This window comes from Jaculus jaculus, chromosome 12, assembly GCF_020740685.1.
Source record: "Jaculus jaculus isolate mJacJac1 chromosome 12, mJacJac1.mat.Y.cur, whole genome shotgun sequence".
Taxonomy (NCBI): Eukaryota; Metazoa; Chordata; class Mammalia; order Rodentia; family Dipodidae; genus Jaculus; species Jaculus jaculus.
This window is the reverse complement of record NC_059113.1, coordinates 59,282,730-59,302,379: the sequence shown is the minus strand read 5'-3', so window position 1 is coordinate 59,302,379 and position 19,650 is coordinate 59,282,730. Positions and strand designations below refer to the sequence as shown.

Sequence of the window (19,650 nt, the reverse complement as noted above, 5' to 3'; positions counted from 1 at the left end):
GCCACCGCAAGGGGAGAGAGACCTGCAGACAGCTCAATTTCTCTTTTTAAAAAATGTATATATGTAAGTAGAAAAATAGATTAATGAGGGTGAAAAGGCCCCAAGTGAGGTCAGGGGAAGAGACTGAGTAAAGGAAAGGTGTAGGGAGGGCTAATCAAAATCTAAGATGATATAAATAAATCATATGGAATCCTACTTTTTTGGACAACGGAACACTCAGGAGCCATAGATTGTTACTAGAAAATTTTCAGTGCCAGGGATGGGATACCTTCCAGAGAGTTGATGGCCAGGGAGGTTCCTGATGCCCCTAAAACATTATAGGCCATTGCTGAGGCCCTTGGTTTCCCACCAGGAATTGATGGTAAGACCCTATTGCTGAAGACTCCACATACTTGGGCTTCAAGGCCACTGAGAAATCCTGCTAGAACTGCGCTAATCACCTCCATGTAGACCAGCTGACAGAAAGCTGGAAGAAGCAATTCTGCATACAGTTCAATGGGAGAAAGAAAAATCACCAGTGAAGATACTAAACAGTGGACACTGCAAGCCAGGCCAAATGAGCCAACAGGGGCAATAGTGGCACATCTGTCATGGTGGAAACCAACTGCCCTCTAATTGGACTGGAGGCCTGCTCCATGGGAGGGAATACATCCCTGATACTGAAAACTTAAAACAGGAGTAGTTATGAGCCCTAGGGATGTAACATCTGCTGCTGTCTGGCTAAATGTATATACTATGATTATCAAAATGCCCAGTAAGCACTTCTCTCTCTCTCTCTCTCTCTCTTTTTTTTTTTTTTTTTTTTGGTTTTTTGAGGTAAGGTCTCACTCCAGCTCAGGCTAACCTGGAATTCACTATGTAGTCTCAGAATGGCCTAAAACTCTCATCAATCCTCCTTCCTCTGCCTCCTGAGTGCTGGGATTAAAGGCATGTGCCACCACACCTAGCTAACTTCTCTTAATGTTCATACCCTTATATTAATGCTACACTCACTTTTGGTAGAGAATCTTCTCTTTTCAGATGGCAGTGACCTTGGGATGACTCAGAAGGCATCATGGTGCTGGAAAAAAGTGACTGGAGTGCTCAGTACTGTAATATCTCTATCCCACCTTCCAAGGCTCAGGGTCTATTGTGGAAGAGGTGGCGGAAAGAATGTAAGAGCCAAAGGAAGGGTAGGACTCCTTACAACGTGCTTCCTCCAGACACAAAATGGCCTGGATATCCATGACCTCACAGTGCCTGACACTACCTACACAAGACCATCATAAGAGGAGGAAAAGATCATGACATCAAAATAAAATAGACTGATTGAGAGGGGGAGGGGATATGATGGAGAGTGGAGTTTCAAAGGGGAAAGTGGGGGAAGGGAGGGTATTACCATGGGATATGTTTTTTTTTTAATTTTTATTAACATTTTCCATGATTATAAAATATATCCCATGGTAATTCCCTCTCTCCCCACCCCCACACTTTCCCATGGGATATTTTTTATAATCATGGAAGTCATTAATAAAAGTTTGAAAATAAATAAAATATTTTTGCTGGGCGTGGTGGTGCACACCTTTAATCCCAGCTCTTGGGAGGCAGAAGTAGGAGGATCAGAATGAGTTTGAGGCCACTCTGAGACCTACATAGTGAATTCCAGATCAGCCTGAGCTAGAGTGAGACCCTACCTCAAAAATATATATATATAGGGCTGGAGAGATGGCTTAGCGGTTAAGCACTTGCCTGTGAAGCCTAAGGACCCTAGTTCATGGCTTGATTCCCCAGGACCAACATAAGCCAGATGCACAAGGGGCACATGCATCTGGAGTTTGTTTGTAATGGCTGAAGGCCCTGGCATGCCCATTTTCTCTCTCTCTCTCTCTGCCTTTTTCTCTTTCTCTCTCTGCCTTTCTGTCTGTTGCTCTCAAATAAACAAATAAAAATAAAAACTATATATATATATATGCGCAAACAGAAAGAGAGAGGGAGAAGAGAAAGTGGGTGCACCAGGGCCTCCAGCCACTGCAAACAAACTCCAGATGTTTGTACATCTGGCCTTTCTGCGGAAATGAACCTGGGTTGTTAGGCTTTGTAGGCAAGCACCTTAACCACTGAGCCATATCTCAAGCCCTCAATTTTTCTTAAACGAACATCATGAACTATGCTGTGCCTTCCACAGTGTGTATTTTCTGTCTTACATGTGTTTGTGACTCAGCTCCAGCCTTTTCATAAATCCCTACATCCTTTAAATGAACTCCACAAATCCATAATTTATGATTTCTTCCTAAATAAACTCAATAATTCATAATTTACCCTTAAGTCTGCTTTTACCAATATTTTGTTTAAAATAGGATAAGGATGATGGCTCAGTGGTTAAGGTGCTTACCTATAAAGCCTAATGACCTCAGTTTGATTCCTCAGTGCCCACATAAATCCAAATGCACAAAGTGGCATATATGTCTGGAGTTTGTTTGCAGTGGCTAGAAGCCCTGGTATGCCCATTCTCACTCTCTTTCTCTTTTGCAAATAAATAATTAGAAAAAATAGGAAGGCTGGGCTTGGTGGTACAGGGAGAATTGTTGTGAGTTCAAGGCCAGCCTGGAACCACAGAACTACAGTGTGCATTCCAGGTCAGCCTGGGCTACAGTGAGACACTACCATGAAAATACAAAGAAAAAAAAAAAAAAAAGAAAGGAAGGGAGGAGGGTACTTAATAGGTTGGTATTGTATATATGTAAGTACAATGATTGTGATGGGGAGGTAATATGATGGAGAATGGAATTTCAAAGGGGAAAGTGTGGGGGGAGGAAGGAGGGAATTAACATGGAATATTTTTTATAATCATGGAAAATGCTAATAAAAAATAAAAAAAGGAAAGACAAAAAAAAGAAGAAAAAAAGGACTCAAAACTGGGGCTTACCCTGTCTCGGTGGTTCTTTGTATAAAGTGGGGTACAATAAGAAGGTTGTGATGAAAATTCAGATGAGGCTGGATGTGGTGGCCCACACCTTTAATCCCAGCACTTGGGAGTCAAGGTAGGAGGATCACCCTGAGATTACAGAGTGAATTCCAAGTCAGCTCCGACTAGAGTGAGACCCTACCTCGAAAAAAAAGAGAAAAGAAAATTAAAATGAATAATGACTATATTAGACTGTCTTCTGTTGCCAGTTACACAGTACCATTGACTGGTGGGTTACAAAGACAAAGGTTAACCAAGGTGGCACTCAGGAGTCAGAGGCAGGAGGATGGCTGTGAACTGAGGGCCATCTGGATTACACAGACGCCTTCTCAGGGTTCTGGAGCACAGGTTGAGGGGTCACATGGGAGTTCTTGCTGGCAGAGTCCTTGTGTGGAGCAGAGCATCACACGGTGAGAGGCAGAAGTTCGTGTGTGTGTGCGCGTGTGTGTGGGTGTGTGTCTGGTCATATACAGGATTCGGTCATGGGAGCTCCCTCACTGACCTTATTTAATCATAAGCATTTCCCAAAGGCCCCATGTCTAAATGCCATAGCTGGATTAAACTGCCTCATGCCAGACGAAACTTCTATGCCCTCTTATTTTTCCAAGGTAGGGTCTCACTCTAGCCCAGGCTGACCTGGAATTCACTATGTAGTCTCAGAGTGGCCTTGAACTCTGCAATCCTCCTACCTCTCCCCCCCACCCCCCGAGTGCTGGGTTTAAAGGTGTGCGCCACCATGCCCGGCTCTGCACGTTCTTAATACCTCCTGATGGACATTACATTTCAACACATGAAGCTTTGCAGGAAACATTCAAACCATACCCAACCACAGTAGCTGGCAAAGTATTCTCTATAGTCCCTGACAAAGAATGGATGTCCTGGGCCAGAGAGATGGCTCATCGGCTAAGGTGCTCACCTGCAAAGCCTAACGACCTGGGTTTGATTTCCCAGTATTCATGTAAAGGAGATGCACAAGGTGGTACATATGTCTGGAGTCATTTGCAGTGGCTTAGAGGCCCTGGTGCACCCATTATTTTTTTTCCCTTTCTGTCTCTTCAGGCTATCAAAATATTTAAAAAAAAAAAAAAAAGAGAGAGAGAGTGGATGTCCTGAAATGTTGGCTGTCATTGGTGGCTCATCCCACAAGATTTATCCTGAGCAGACATTATTACCATGGAACATCTTGAGGCCTCATGATGGGGGAGGGGAAAGAACAAAGTGCAGAAGAGCAGGCAGACAGACCACTTTTGTTGGGCAAGCATAATATGCCCACGTAGGTACCCAGGTGTCTGCTGCTTCTCTGGGCACCCTGAACCAGGCTGGCTGTTTGCCCAGGACTCCCCTGGAAAGAGGATGCAGCCCAATCTACAGGTATGTGGTAGAATTCCACCACACCCATTTTCTGTGGCAGGCAACTTCTCCTGGAGGTCCCTTGGGGTGTTGCATGACTTTTCCTGGAAGAGACTATTTCTCTTCACCCCAAGTAGAGAAGGGAACCAAAGACCAAAGAAATAATTATAGCCGGGCGTGGTGGCGCACGCCTTTAATCCCAGCACTCGGGAGGCAGAGGTAGGAGGATTGCCATGAGTTCGAGGCCACCCTGAGACTACATAGTGAATTCCAGGTCAGCCTGGACTAGGATGAAACCCTACCTCAAAAAGCCAAAAAAAAAAAAAAAAAAAAAAAAAAAAAGAAAGAAAGAAAGAAAAGAAAAGAAAAGAAAAAGAGAAAAAAGAAATAATTCCAACCAAGTGCACCTTGGTGACCCAGTGAGTTTATTGGGGTTAGTTACAGGAGCAAGGGTGAGAGGTTGCTTATGGGAGCATTCTGCCTATGTTAGCTACATCACAAAAAGGCCACTCCGGCATGGGGACTCCCAAAAGCTACATCCCAAGTCCTACATACCATTGCACTGAAGAGTCTTCCCTCCCTCCATCAATTGTTCACTGCTTTTATAAACTAGGGGGAGGGGCCTTGTTATTTTTGTAAGTTTGGTGGGCCTAGTCAGTTTTTTTTTTTTTTTTTCTCCCTTAAGGTAAGGTTTCACTCTAGCCCAGGGTGACCTGGAACTCAATCTAGTTCCAGATTGGCCTTGAACTCACAGCTATCTTCTTACCTCTGCCTCCTGAGTGCTGGAATTAAAGGCATGCACTATCATGTGCAGCTACTTAAAAAAATATTTTATTTACTTGTAATGAAAGAAGAGAGAGATAGAGGGAATGGGTGTGTCATAGCCTCTTGCAGCTACAAAGGAACTCCAGACACATACACTGCTTTGTGCATCTGGCTTTACATGGGTGCTGGGGAATCAAACCCAGGCTGTCAGGCTTTGCAAACAAGTGCCTTAACCACTAAGCCATCTCTCCAGCTCCCTTTTCTTTGGTATTGCTTTTGTTTGTTTATTTGTTTTTGAGGTAGGGTCTCACTCTGGTCGAGGCTGACCTGGAATTAACTATGTAGTCTCAGGATGGCCTCAAACTCATGGCAATCCTCCTACCTCTGCCTCCCAAGTGCTAGGATTAAAGGCATGCACCATCACTCCTGGCCTTTCCTTCCTTCCTTCCTTCCTTCCTTCCTTCCTTCCTTCCTTCCTTCCTTCCTTCCTTCCTTCCTTCCTTCTTTCCTTCCTTCCTTCCTCTCTCTCTCTCTTTTTTTTTTTTTTGAGATAAAGTCTTGCTGTAGCTAGCTCATGCTGACCTGGAATTCACTATGTAGTTTAAGGGTGGCCTAGAACTCAAGATGATCCTCCTACCTCTGCCTTCCAGGTGCTAGGATTAAAAGTGTAATGCGCCACCATGCCCAGCTTGTGCCACTTTTTGCATCTGGTTTTATGTGGGTGCTGGGGAACTGAACTCTGATCAGCAAACTTTGTAAGTAAGTGTCTTTAACCACTAGGCAATCTCTCCAGCCCTTCTGACTTTCTCATGGGTTTCATGATCCACAAAGTGTTTAAGTCCTAAGGAGACAGCTCTGCAAGGAGGGACAGGGTTTATGTCCCCATTAGATCCCTCCCTTGGAAGCTCTTCCTCTCCCCTCTATCACACCTCTGAAGGTTTACTATTTGATCATGATGAAATAAAGTGGCAATAGATAAACTCACAGGAGAAACACTAGTACATGTATTCTATGAGTTTTCTTTCTATCACAGTCTTATGACATGGGAGCCTTCAGATAGAAGATCTAAAAGACCCAAAGACCAGGATAATCAACCCAGTTTTGTGCTTAGGTACTAGGAAGCAGGGACACCCGTACAGAAACGTGATTGGACCTGGAATTCACTATGTAGTTTCAGGGTGGCCCCGAACTCACGGAAATCCTACTACCTCTGTCTCCTGAGTGCTGGAATTAAAGGCTTGCACCACCATGGCCGGCTGTAATTAGTTTTTTTTTTTTTTGGTCGTTATTGTTGTTACCTTTTTTGTTTTTATTTTTTCTAGGTAGGGTCTCACTAGCCTAGGCTCTTCTGGAACTCACTCTGTAGTCCCAAACTCACCTTGAACGTACAGCAATCCTTTTATCTCTGCTGGGATTAAAGATGTATGCTACCACAGCAGTTTTAAGTATTAAAAAAAAAGTTACTCAACATCAATGACAGGTCAGGCAGGCCTGGAGCGAATATAATTAAGTAATTACAGAAATAATTCAAATTATCACAAGTGTCTGTTTTTACAAAGAGGAAGTCGGAAAACATAAAGCATATTTTATTTTATTTGTACTTATTTTGTGTGTTTGGTTTTTCAAGGTATTGTTTCACTCTAGTCCAGGTTGACCTGGAATTCACTATGTAGTCTCAGGGTGACCTCAAACTCTCGGCAATCCTCCTACCTCTGCCTCCCAAGTGCTGGGATTTTGGGGAAACAAACCCAGGTTATGAGGCTTTGCAAGCAAGCACTTTAACCACTAAGCCATCTCTCCAGCCCGTAAAACACTTTTTATTTTTTTTTGACACAGAGAGAGAGAGAGAATGGGCATGCCAGGGCCTCCAGCCACTGCATCTGGCTAACGTGGGCCGCAGGGAATCGAACCTGGGTGCTTTGGCTTTGTAGGCAAACACTTTAACCGCTAAGCCATCTCTCCAACTCTGGTAAAACACTTTAACATTTGCTCAAATTATTTCAAGGTTAAGCATAGGGACTTACACAAAGGATCCAGCGGACTTCAGGCAGCGAGGACCCACGTAGTCAACAGGCGGCTCCGCGCGGGCTGCAGGGGCGGCGAAGGCCACCAGGGGGCGGAGCCGAGCGCGCGCCGAGCGCAGCCCCGCCCCTGCCCGCCGCCCCGCGCCCAGCGCCTGCGGGATCCGACCGTCGCGCGCTCCACGCCGCGGCTGCCCCGGCTCCGCTCGCTGTCGCCTGCGCCCCGGCACCGCCCGTCCCGCACCGCGCGGCCCCGGCTGTCTCCCCCGGAACCCTCGAGGGCGCCCAGCCTGCACCGTGGAGCGTCGGGCCCCGAGCCTCGGCCAGCGCCTCGCAGTCCTCGCGGCCGTGGGCAGCGGCTGCCACGCGACTCCCTCCGAGCGAGGTAAGCGAGGCTGCGGGGCCCGGGCGGACGGCGAGCGGGAGGAGGCTGGGGGACGCGGCCAGAACCCGCCCGGCGCAGCGTTTGCGTCTGTGAAATGGGGGCGTTGTGCCGACCTCGGGCGGTGGCTGTGGGCAAAGCACTTGTTCCGGATGCAAGAGGCAGGTCGGGGCCACCGCCCAGGTCCGGCCGCGGCCGGCGGGGCTCACCTGCCCCCCAAAGGCCTGCAGCCGCCCGCTGCCCCCTGCAGGGGAGGCCTGGTGGGCCCACGTTCCCGGAACCTGGAGGGTTGTGCATTCGCCTTCGCTGCGTTACTGGTTGAGGGAGTTGGGGTGTTGGCAGACGTTGGAGACAGTGTGTGCCAAGGATGGCTGGTGTGGGGGGCTTTTGGGTAAGCCTCGGCCCAGATCCGCGTATGCCCGCCTGTGGGATTCTGGGCAACTCGCCCAGCTGCGCCCCGAGTATGACAGATGGTGTGTGTGTTGCTGAGGGGGCCTAACCTGCCCTTGGGATGCTCTGTGGGAATGGATTTGGGGGGCCTTCCGTGTTGGGACACCCCCTGCCTTGGGACCACTGAGCAGGAAAGCCGATTTTACAGGGAGGAAACCGACGTCCAGAGTGATCCCCAGCCTCTTATCCCTTAGTGGGAGACAGACAGACAGACACACATACACACACAGACACACACACACACCCCAAGAGGGACTAGTTGGGGGCCAGGCGTGGTGTTGCACGACTTTAACTTGGGGGGAAAAGATAGGAGGATCGCTGTGAGTTCAAGGCCACCCTGAGACTACATAGTGAATTCCAGGTCAGCCTGAGCTAGAGACCCTACCTAGGAAAAAAAAAAGATGGACTAGTTGGGGAATGCATACGTGCAGGCAAGAGCTGATAGCTACGGCTGTGCGAGCAGGAGAGTGGGGTTACTAGGAAGGCTTTCTAGAAGAGGTGGTGTTTGAGCTGTAGGGAAAGATGTCAGTGAGATACAGCCTGGGTCTCCCTTAAACCTGCGCCATAGACGGCACCATAGAAATCGGCTTTATGCTTACTTTGCTGTTGGGAAGCAAAGGGACCTTGAAGGCCTCGAGGGAGGCACAGCTCTTCCACCTCCCCTGGCGTTCTTGGCTATCTGCTGCAAGAATGAGGATCAGCTTTGAAAGGTCTGTGGTGCGGCCCTCGGCTGCGCCCTCTCCTGCAGGTGCTGGCGCCGGGCACTTCCACTCAGAAGCCTGTTACCCTTCTGTCCTGCACTTGTCATCCCCTAAAGAAGTCTTGTTGATAGCTGACTCCCCGGCTCTGGGCGCTTTGTGGAGAAAGCTGGGAGGGGACCTGCAGAAATCCTGGGGCTGCTCAAGCTCCTTTTCTGGGAGTCACTATTTCTGCTCCAATTCTGTCTGGAGCAGAAAAAAATCCCCAGTCTGGGCAGGAGACAAACGCAGTATTAAGCAGCTGGGTGGACTGATGACAGAGGCTTGGCGTGGAGGAAGATGAGCACCACTGATGAACAGCGGTGGATGCCACGTCGGTGAGCCCCAGAAGAAAGTGGTTATGAGAGGGTCCATAACTGGGGTGGACAGGAGAGCTTGGGCTTTAAGGAGCTGTTGGGCCCATAGGCACAAACAACAAGGTTTTAGACAAGGGAAGGCATGAGTCACTATTGCATGCTGCCAGCGATAAAGCTTTGAGTGCCAAATGCCCTGGGCTGTGTGGATCTCCTGGCAAAGCTTTTCACAAGGTCAGAGTCAGACTCAGGTATTCACAGCAGTTCTCAAACTTCATGCCACATCAGAAGGCCCGGGACTGGGCCGGAGGGGGGTGTGTGGCTTGCTTAACCCAGGTTGCTGGGTGCACACTGGAGGTTCATTTAGTAGGTTTGGAGTAAGGTTCCATACTGTGCATTTCTAACAAGTCTCTAGGGATGGCAGCCACTGTATAGACTGCTCCTGAGGGGCTAGTTCAGAGGTACAGCTGCCAGAAAAGCATCACCTTCAACCCCAACCCAGCTTTCTTTCTTTGCTTGTTTTATTTTATTTTAAATTGTTTATTTGAGAGCAGAGAGCAAGAGGCAGAGACAGAGAGAGAATGGGTGTGTCAGGGCCTTCAGCCACTGTCCAGATGCATGCGCCACCTTGTGCATCTGGCGTATGTGGGTCCTGGAGAACTGAACCTGGGTTCTTAGGCTTTGCTTCAAGTAACTTAACTGCTAAGCCATCTCTCTCCAGCCCCCCAACTCAGCCTTCTAGTTGTGTGATTTCTCAGCTTTTCCATCCATGCAATGAGGTGAATCGTGATGTGTTATCAGAGTCAGGAGGCTTTCTGGAGGAGGGGACATGTTACTGAGAACTGAAGGAGAGGAGCGTCCTCTTGGTGAGGAGACCAAGCTAAGCAGGGGGCAGATGGAGTACATACTGTGTGGGAAGATGTGACCTTTCTGGAGCTTTGGGAAGGTACACAACAGGTGGTCTGTAAGTCACTTGGAAGCACATGCCCTCTGTGAGCTCTGTGCTGGAGCCAGGGCAGGGCCAGTGAGCTGCTGGGTGGGCCTAGAAGTGGTGGAAAGTTATTTCTGCTCACATTCCATTGGTCCAGATTTAGTCACATGATCTCACCAAAGGTTCAGGAGATGCTGGGATAGGTAGTTGCTGGCTGGGAGCCTGAATTTGTCGCTGATAGCCAGCTGTTTGCCACGCTGGCTTTTCCTGGCCACCTGTCTCAGTTCTCTCCCACGTCACTTGCTGTGCTCTCCTCTGCGGGGTGAATGAGAAAGCTGAGTTTCCGAGGGGTCAGCAATTAGCCCAACATGGCCCAGGGGTCATGGAAGAGCTGGGACGTGGACTATCTCTTCATCCCAAGGTCAGTTTTCCCATGATCGGTTTCCCCACTCAGGTCTCAGTCTTGCATGCCATCAACCGGTGCCGACAAAGCCATTGTCCCTTTACTTGTCTCACCGCAGTACCTCACGTAGCAGCAGGAGATTGTCGGCTCGCATTCCTGCCACTTGCACTGACAGCGTGCCAGGCATGGGCTGAGAGTTGGAGGCCTGAGAACCGTCCTTTTGGTTTGGCATGCTCTCGCTCCCCGGCCACTGGGAGGGCTGTGTAAACACACAGTGCTGCGTGAGAAGTGAAACATGCTACATCCCTGGTGTGACCTGCCAGGAGTACACTGTGTCCTGGGGACACAAAAGACAGTGTCTGGCAAGTAATTAAACATTAAAATTGAAAGCTCTTGCTGGGAGTGGTGGCACACATCTTTAATCCCCAGCACTCAGGAGGCCGAGGTAGGAGGATCACTGAGTTCCAGGCAAGCCTGAGACTACAGAGTGAGTTCCAGGTCAACCTGGGCTAGAGGGACACCCTACCTCAAAAAACCAAAACAACAAAAGAAAAAGAAGAAGAAAAAAATCAAAGCCATCTTATGCATCTTGCTCACCGAAGCTATAACTGCCATCTTTTCTGCTTGGTGCTTTAAAATGTCATGTTCTAATTTGTAGTATCATGAGCTGGCTCCTACACACTGCAGGTTCAGGTAAGCCCAGAGCACTGTGCAGACATTTCACGAGCCTTGCCGCACAGCGAGTGTTGACTTGGCTCCTGGCCTCCCATAATGGATTGCTTTTTGTGGCCTCCTGGAAGCCGGTTTCCCCGGCTCTGAGGAACATGGGGAGACTAGAGGAGAGGAGGGCGAGCGGGCAGGGGAGGCTGCTTGGTATTCATCCCCCAGAACCATTCCACAGTGGAGCTTCTCAGCCTTGGCGCTCCTGACATTTTACTGTAACAGTCATCAGTTATGGAGGGCTGGCCTGTGCCCTCTAATGCCAGTTACTCCCCAGAGCTACTAAAACTGTCTCCAGACATTGTCACATGCCCTTGAGGAAGTACATTGCCTCAGGCTGAGAACATCTGTTCCACACTATTCACGGGGTTGGTTTTTATTTTGTTTGTTCACGGGGTTGGTTTTTATTTTGTTTGTTTTTTTTGGGTCCCCTCTCCCCACCCCCACCCCAGGTAGGGTCTCACTCTAGCCCAGGCTGACCTGGAACTCACTCTGTAGTCCCAGGCTGGCCTTGAATTCATGGTGATCTTCTCCCAAGTGCTCTATTAAAGGCATGCACCACCATGCCTGGCTGGTTGTTGTTTTTCCAAGCAGAGAGGGAGATGGGGGCAGAGAGAAAGTGAAAGTGCAAGAGAGTATAGGCACACCAGGGCCTCTTGCCACTGCATATGAACTCTAGACGCATGTTCCACCTTGTGCATCTGGCTTTACTTGGGTACTGGGGAATTGAACCCAGGCTGTCAGGTTTTGCAAACAAGCACCTTTAACTACTAAGCTTTCTTTCCAGTTCCTTGTCTTTATTTTATTTTTTTATTTTTTGTTTTTCAAGGTAGGGTCTCAGGAATTCACTATGTAGTCTCAGGTTGGCCTTGAACTTATAGCAATTCTCCTACCTCTGCACTCTACCTGGGTGCTGGGATTAAAGGCATGTGCCACCATGCCTGGCCTCCTTGTTTAGTTTTTGAGATGGGGTTTAATGCAGCTTGGCCTAGCCTGGAATTCACTGTGTAGCAGAGACTGACCTTGAACTCTTGATCCCACTCCGTTCACCTCCCAATTGCTGGGATCATAGACATGTGCCACCATAACTGTATGTATGTATGTATGTGTGCATCCATCCATCCATCCATCCATCCATCTATCTATCTATCTATTTTTTTTGTGGTGGTGGTTTTTTGAAACAGGGTCTCATGTATCCTAGACTGGCCTCAAACTCACTATTTAGTAGAGGCTGGCCTTGCTAGAACTTCTGATCGTCCTGCTTCCACATCCTGAGTGCTGAGTTGCCTTAGGCAGGTGCCACCATGCTTTGGTTTATGTGGTGCTAAGGATTGAACCCTGGGTCTTAGGCATGCTAGGCAAACAATCTGTCACTGTGCTAAAGCCCAACCCCAAATCTTTCTCTTTGTCTACAGCCCCTGCTTCCCTTGTCCCATCTTCCTTCTGTGGTCCTCCTACCTCTTCTTTTTTTTCCCCTGCACGTGTGTGTTTGTGTGTGTGTGTTTAGCGTGTGGTGTGGTGTATGTACGTGTGAGCTTCTGTGTGGGGGTGTGCAGGGGCCAGAGGAGAACATCAGGCATCCTCCTCAGTGGCTCATCTGCCTGTTTCCTTCAGATGGAGTCTCTCTCTGAACCTGGTTGACTAGTGAGTCCCAGTGATTCTCCAGTCTCCGCCCTCTGCAGGACTAAGTGTCTCTGCAAGACACTGCCTCCAAGTCCTTATAAAAATCCAGGCCAGCCAAGGCGTAGTGGCACAGGCCTTTCATCCCAGCACTCAGGAGGCAGAGGTAGGAGGATTGACATGCGTTTGAGGCCAGCCTGAGAATTCAGAGTGAATTCCAGATCAGCCTGGCCTAGAGTGAGACCCTGCCTTGGGGAAAAAAAAAGTCCCTTCTACTGTGTAAGACCACACATTCACCTATTCCAGGGCTTGTGTGGTGGATTTAGGTGAACCATTATTCTGTCTGTCACAGAGACTGTTGTGCCCCTGGGTGTCATGGGAATGCTTGTACAGGGCCCAGGAGGAAGGAAGTGCCAGGGCTGAATAGTGCCAAATCTATGCCAGGCACAAGGGGACTGGTATAATGAAGTCTTCAGACCACTCTTAGGGTTGGTCCTGTTTGCTGTCTGCTGAATCACAGATGAGGAAGTGAGCCTGGGAAGGCCTCTGGAGGCAGAGCGAGCTTGAGATTGATTTTGAAGGGAACAGATGGGTTTGTCCCAGGTTAGGAAAAGTATTCCTGTAGAGGGGCCTGAAAGTGCAAGAGACAAATTCACATGACTGGTGACTAATTCCAGGCCCGGTAGGTAAAGGACCACGGACATTACAGAGGAAGGCTTGATGCTTTGTGCCAGCAACAAGAAAGTAAGTGCAACACCTGGCTAGGCAGCTGCTGAGCCAGCCTGTCGGCCACTGCTACTGGACTTTGGTTTGTGGGTTGTATTTTTTTCAACTGAGAACTTTAATATATGCACATATTGCAAATTAGTCACATACCCATCAGATTATACTCTTTTGCCCACTTCTCCCCCATTCCACTGAGGGTCCTCCTCAGTGGAGTCATGGATGCATCAGTCAGTCTCTGTTGGGAGGGTCAGTTCCTCAGACTACACCTTCCCACCCGTGGCTCCTATATTCTTTCCACCCCTTCTTTTGAAAGGCCCAAGAATTCAGAAGCTCAGAAATACTATCACGCTCCAAAGGGAGCTTAAGCGGGCCACCTGCATACCTCAAACTCCAGGTTTTACTCTCTGTCAGAAGCAAGTAAAGAATCCCTCTTCTCATTGTATCAGAGCCCACTCCTAATATAAAACTAGGTAAAAAGGGCATGAGATAGCCCTCAGGGATGGGAAATAAATAATAAAGTAAACCACTTATTTAGTTTCTGTAAATAGCCTGCACCATAAGCCTTAATAGCCCACACTGTAAGCCTTAGTAACTCGCACCATAGGCTGTAGCAGCCTGCCTCAGACCACCAAGGTCATAGGAGGCTGATACCATACTCTGTTACCCCCACCTAAGGAATTGCACAAGTGCTGACCTCCAAGGTCACAGGAGACTGATACCACACTCTGCTACTCCCACCCAAGGACCTGCGCAAACGCTGACCACCAAGGTCATAGTCATAAGAGAGTGATTGGTCCATGAGGGGCTTGAGCAAAGTAAACTAATTGGCTTAGAAACTGTGGGGTGGCACAAACTGACTGGCTAACACCCTGCAGGGGCTCCTGATATTAAATAATGATTGGTCTAATACACAGGCTTTGTTAGAAACCCTATAAAAACTACCCCATTCCTGCATTCGGGGCTCTGCAGTCCTCTACCCCTGTGCGGTGTACGACTGTGGGCCCCAGCGCGCTTGGAATAAAATCCTCTTGCAGTTTGCATCAAGACCGCTTCTCATGAGTGAGTGATTTGGGGTGTCGCCTTATTCGGGCAGAGCGTGGGGACCCCCTGGGGTTTTTTTTTCCCACACTTTCACAATGATTCCTGAGTCTTGGAGGACATGTTATAATTCTCCTTTAATTCTCAGTGTCTTCTGCTTTGATATTTTTTTGAGTCTCCTCAGTGTCTATTACTATCTCCCCGGAGAAGGTTCTCAGGCTAGCAGTGAGAGCAGCATTCATATTGTTTTGTTTGAGATAACAGGTTGGCCTGGAACTTGCAATCCTGCTGCCCCAGCCTCCCCAGTGCCGGGATCACAGTCATAAGCCGTCCTGGTTTGTGCTTCTTCCTCCAAGGAAACTGAGAAGCGCGACCCGGGCTGAAGGTAGCTGTGGAGAAAGCTAGGTACTACACAGGGCAGCCTCTCTTGGCCTGTTTCCCTCCCTGCGGTGGTCTTTCCAAGGCAGGCAGTCACTTCTGGACTTGGTTGGCTCTTGTCACTGTCATGTGTCACAATTCACATCGAGTACTTAGTGTGGTACTTGGTGGACAGCCAGCTCCTCACACATAGGGCTTGTCTTATTTCTGTGAAAATCATGTCGCATTGAAGTCTACAGGACCCCAGGTCTCTGACTCCTTGTCACCTATCTTCAGTGCCAAACCTCCATTGTTCCTCCATTTCACCCTAGACTCTCAGAAACTCAACTGCCACTTTTGCTGAGTGGCACAGGACAGAAAGTTCCTCCTGATCTGGTACCTAATGGAGCATGCAGACCTTCCAGTGTAGAGATGGGGCAGCCAAGGAGGTGGAAGGGGTGGAGTTGAGCCTAATTTAGCCACACCAGGACATCAGCCATATTAGATCACAGGACATAGAAGCTGAGCATGACAGTACAGTCTGTGACCCCAGCTCTCAAGACAGGCAGAGGATTGAGAATTCAAAACCAGCCTGGTCTGGGCTACATGGTGAGATTTTGTCTCAAAAAAAAAAAAAAAAAAAAGAGGAGAAGAAAAAGCAATGAAATAGGTAAAATAGGAAATAGCAGAGAAGGGAAGGCATATTATCTGGACATTAGGCAATATGTACCAAGAGCAATCCCAAGACTAGCTGACAGCAGTTGGGCCTGGGGTGGGAAGTTGTGCAGCCTGTGCATAGCTGCAGAGGTTGCTCACAAGCCTTGAGTGAGCAACTTGAGGCAGCCTGTTTGGTCACATACGTGGCCCTGGTAGAAAGAGATATTATTTTATTTTTAATTTTTAAAAATTTTTTATTTATTTGAGAGAGAGAAAGAAGCAGACACAAAGAGAGGCAGATAGAGAATGGACACACCAGGCCCTCCAGCCACTGCAAACTAGATGCATGCACCACCTTGTGCATCTGGCTTATGTGGGCCCTGGGGAATCAAACCTAGGTCCTTTGGCCTTGCAGACAAGCACCTTAACTGCTAAGCCATCTCTCCAGCCTGAGATGTTATTTTTAACCATATACTTTAAAAGAAGTTTCTTAGCTGGGCCTAGAGGCACATGCCTTTAATCCCAGCACTTGAGAGGCAGAGGTAGGAAGATCCCTTTGAGTTCCAGGCCACCCTGAGACTACATAGTGAATTTCAGGTCAGTTTGGACTAGTTTCTTTTTTCAGAGCTGGGGGTGCAGCTCCAGGATTTGCATATGCTAGGCAAGGGCTCTACCCCTCAGGCACAGCCCAAGGGCTCAAAAGAAGTTATTTTTTCTTTCTCTCTTCCATCCCTGATATGGAACCTTTGCCTCACACCTGGTAGGCGATCACTCTTCCTTTGAATTACATCCCCATCTCTACCTTGTTTTATTTGTTTTGTGGTGCTGAGTGTAGCACCAGGGCCTTGGGCATGCTAGGCAAGTACCTTCTCTCTGAGCTACACCACCAGCTTCCTAGTGTTTTTAAATTATGTAAGAATAATATTAAGCCTGATCATTTCGAGACTTTTTGAAAGCACAGTCTCATGTATCTTAGGCTGGCCTCATACTTACTATGTAGCTGAGGACAACACTGAACTTCTGATCCTCCTGCCTACATCTCCTGAATGCTGGAATTGCAGTCTTGACCCCACCGCGTCGTTTATGCACTGCTAGAGATTACATACTAGGCAAGCAGCAGCTTCCTGTTGCAGGTAGACGCAGAGCTTACTGTGGCCTGTAATTCTGAAGTCCAGGAAGAGGCAGGCAGTGTTGTTAGTGTCTGAGGAAGGCATACATCTTCAGGGGCAAACTCCCGTGTTAATGCCCCATTCAAAATTTGAGCTAAGCATGCGCGATAATGTGTCTACTCTTTTTAAACAATTATAACTTCAACAGAGCGTGGTTGGAAATGGGCCCGCCCCATGTGAATGTGCAGAGGCTCTCGGAATAAAATGCCCGTGCTTCCTTTGTTCTGGGCTGCTTTGGAAATGACGCATGCTCTTCTTGTCTGCTGCAGGTGATAAATCTTTCTCCACTTTTCTGTATCTTGGCTGTGCTGTTTTTGGCTTCTCACAAAGATGCGAACTCATTGCGTTTGGTTAGAGTGTGGCTTCAAATGACTTTGTTTGTCAGGCCTCAAATGACGTCATCGACACTTGTTTTTCGCCTTGTCTCCCGTTCTGTACCCAACTCACATCTCTGTTCTGTAGTCCTACCCTGCAGGAAATGACTGTGCGGTCCTCCTTCAGTCATTCAAGCAGAAGCCCCAGGCTTACTTGGATTGGGTTGACTCTGGTCACATGACCACTGCTGAGCCAATCGCTGTGATCAGGTGCCCTGGTGTGATTGGTGTAGACCTGGGTCATGTGACACATCCTCCAACCACGTGACCGGAGGGTAAGGGAGCGCTGACTTTAAGGAGCAGGTGCACTTGGAGGAGTCCGTAGTCACCGTGCAAACGTCCGGGCTGCTGGGCATCTCCAGTGTAGGCAGGGGTGAGCCCCGGGCCGCCGCGCCCGCTGCTCTGGGGTGCGGGGAGGATGCCGCAGCCCTCGCTTCCACGGGAAGGCAGTTCCTCTGGCCTGACCTTTGACCCATCGGTCTTGTCCTGGCATTGCAAGCATAGTTTCCTGTTTCCGTGGGGACCACAGGAATTCTGACTAGCTAGACACGCGGGAGATGGTAATGGCTGCCAGAGCCTAAAATGTCTGTCCCCTGAAGACCCTGAGGAAGTTTGCCTTTGCCCCTCTGCAAACTGGCTGAGACCCAAGGTTCAGCTCCACTGTTTAGGAAAATGGTGGTGACTGACTATCCCATGTCTTGGCTGGCTTAGGTCAGCACCGCTATGTTCGCAGGCAGATCCCAAGAGTCCAAGTTGGATGGAAATTTCTGGGGGTCAAAACTGGGATCATGGAGCCAGGATATGGGTAACAGGGCATCCTGCCTGCCTGGAGGAATCATGACATGCCCCTGGTGCCCATCCTCATGTGCAAATCTGAGAGCATTTGCCAAGTAGAACTCTGCCTTGAGAGCACGATTTTCCCAAGTTGTCCCTGCCGATGCATATTGTCATGAGGTATTGACTTTTTCATGCTGTGGGAGAGAAAGGGCTAGTGGCCTTAATAGAGCTGGCAAGTAGTAAGAAAAAAGGGAAAACAATATATTATTGCAGAAGTTCATTAACAAACTGTGAAGCCTGTGAGTACATGACTACTTTTATAAAGTTTTTTAAAAATATTTCTTAAGGGGCTGGAGATACGACTTATTCATTAAAGGCATTTGCCTGCAAAGCCAAAGGACTCAGGTTCAACTCTCCAGAACCCATGTAAGCCAGATGCACAGTGGGGCACATGCATCTGGAGTTCATTTGCAGTGGCTGGAGGCCACTATCTCTGTCTGCCTCTTTCTCCTCTCTCTCTCTCTCTTTCTCTCTCAAATAAGTAAATAAAAATACTTAAAACTTAAAAAAACCTTTTAATGTATTTATTTATTTGAGAGAGCTATAGAGGCAGATAGAGAGAAAGGGCTCGCTGGAGTCTCCAGCCACTGCAAATGAACTCCAGATGCATGTGCCACCTTGTGCATCTGGCGGACTTGAGTCCTAAGGAATCGAACATGGGTTCTTTGGCTTTGCAGGCAAGTGCCTTAAATGCTAAGCCATCTCTCTAGCCCAGGCTGACTTGGAATTCACTGTGTAGTCTCAGACTGGCCTTGAACTCATTATTATCTTCCTACCTCTGCCCCCCCCCCCCTCGTGCTGGGATTAAAGGTGTGTGTCACCATGACTGGCCTCATTTTTTTTATTTTGTTTTGTTTGTTGTTTTTTTGGAGGTAGGTTCTCACTCTAGCCCAGGCTGACCTGGAATTCACTATATAGTCCCAGGGTGGCCTCGAACTCATGGTAATCCTCCTACCTCTGCCTCCCAAGTGCTGGGATTAAAGGCTTGTGCCACCATACGTGGCCTAATATTTTAAAAATTATTTATTTATTTGCCAGCAGGAAGAAAGAGAAAGAAAAGAATGGACACTCTAGGGCTTCCGGCTACTACAAACAAAGTCCAGATGTATGTACAACTTTGTGCATCTGGTATTACATGTGTATTGGGGAATTGAACCTGGGTTGTTAGGTTTTGCAGGCAAACACCTTAATCCTGAGCCATTTCTCCAACCCTTGCTTTTTTTTTTTTTTGAGACAGGGTATCACTGTAGCCCTGGTTAACCTGGAACTCACTCTGTAGTCCCAGGTTGGCCTTGAACTCAAGTGATCCTCCTACTTCTGTCTCCCAAGTGCTGTGATTAAAGGTGTGTGCCACCACGCCTGGCGCAATGAATTTTTAAAAGCAATTTAAGGAAGGATTTCTTCTATTTTTAAAATAAGTTTAGATTTTAAATATTTTTTTATTTTTACTTACTTGAGAGAGGCATATAGAAAGAGCGAGAGAGAGAGAGAGAGTGAGAATGGGTCCACCAGGGTCTCTAGCTACTGGAAACAAACTCCAGACACATGTGCCACCTTGTGCATCTGGCTTATGTGGGTCCTGGGCAATCGAACCTGGGTCGTTTGGCTTTGTAGGCAAGTTCCTTAACCGAGAAGCCATCTCTCCAGCCTTCTTTACTTTTCTTTTGGTTTTTCGAGGTAGAGTCTCACTGTAGTTCAGCTGATCTGGAATTCACTATGTAGTCTCAGAGTGGACTTGAACTCACAGCAGTCCTTCTACCTCTGTCTCCTGAGTGCTGGGATTAAAGGTGTGGGACACCATGCCCGGCTTCCTGTTCTGTTTTGAAAAAAATATCTATTTGTGTTATGTATATGT

At 48.2% G+C, this 19,650-nt stretch overlaps 1 protein-coding gene across 4 annotated transcripts in view; it reads left to right on the top strand.

Moving 5' to 3' along the window:
- Nucleotides 1-7,375: 7,375 nt before the first annotated feature.
- Eef2k (eukaryotic elongation factor 2 kinase) overlaps nucleotides 7,376-19,650 on the top strand; it is an 87,865-nt gene continuing 75,590 nt past the window's right edge. For 2 of the 4 annotated variants that reach the window (XM_045131536.1, XM_045131537.1), the window contains exon 1: nucleotides 10,173-10,315. The gene's annotated coding sequence lies outside the window, so the exon portion shown is untranslated. Of the gene's footprint in view, nucleotides 7,466-10,172; nucleotides 10,316-19,650 lie in introns of those variants that run through there. The other 2 variants (XM_045131535.1, XM_004670218.2) reach the window with 2 other exon arrangements.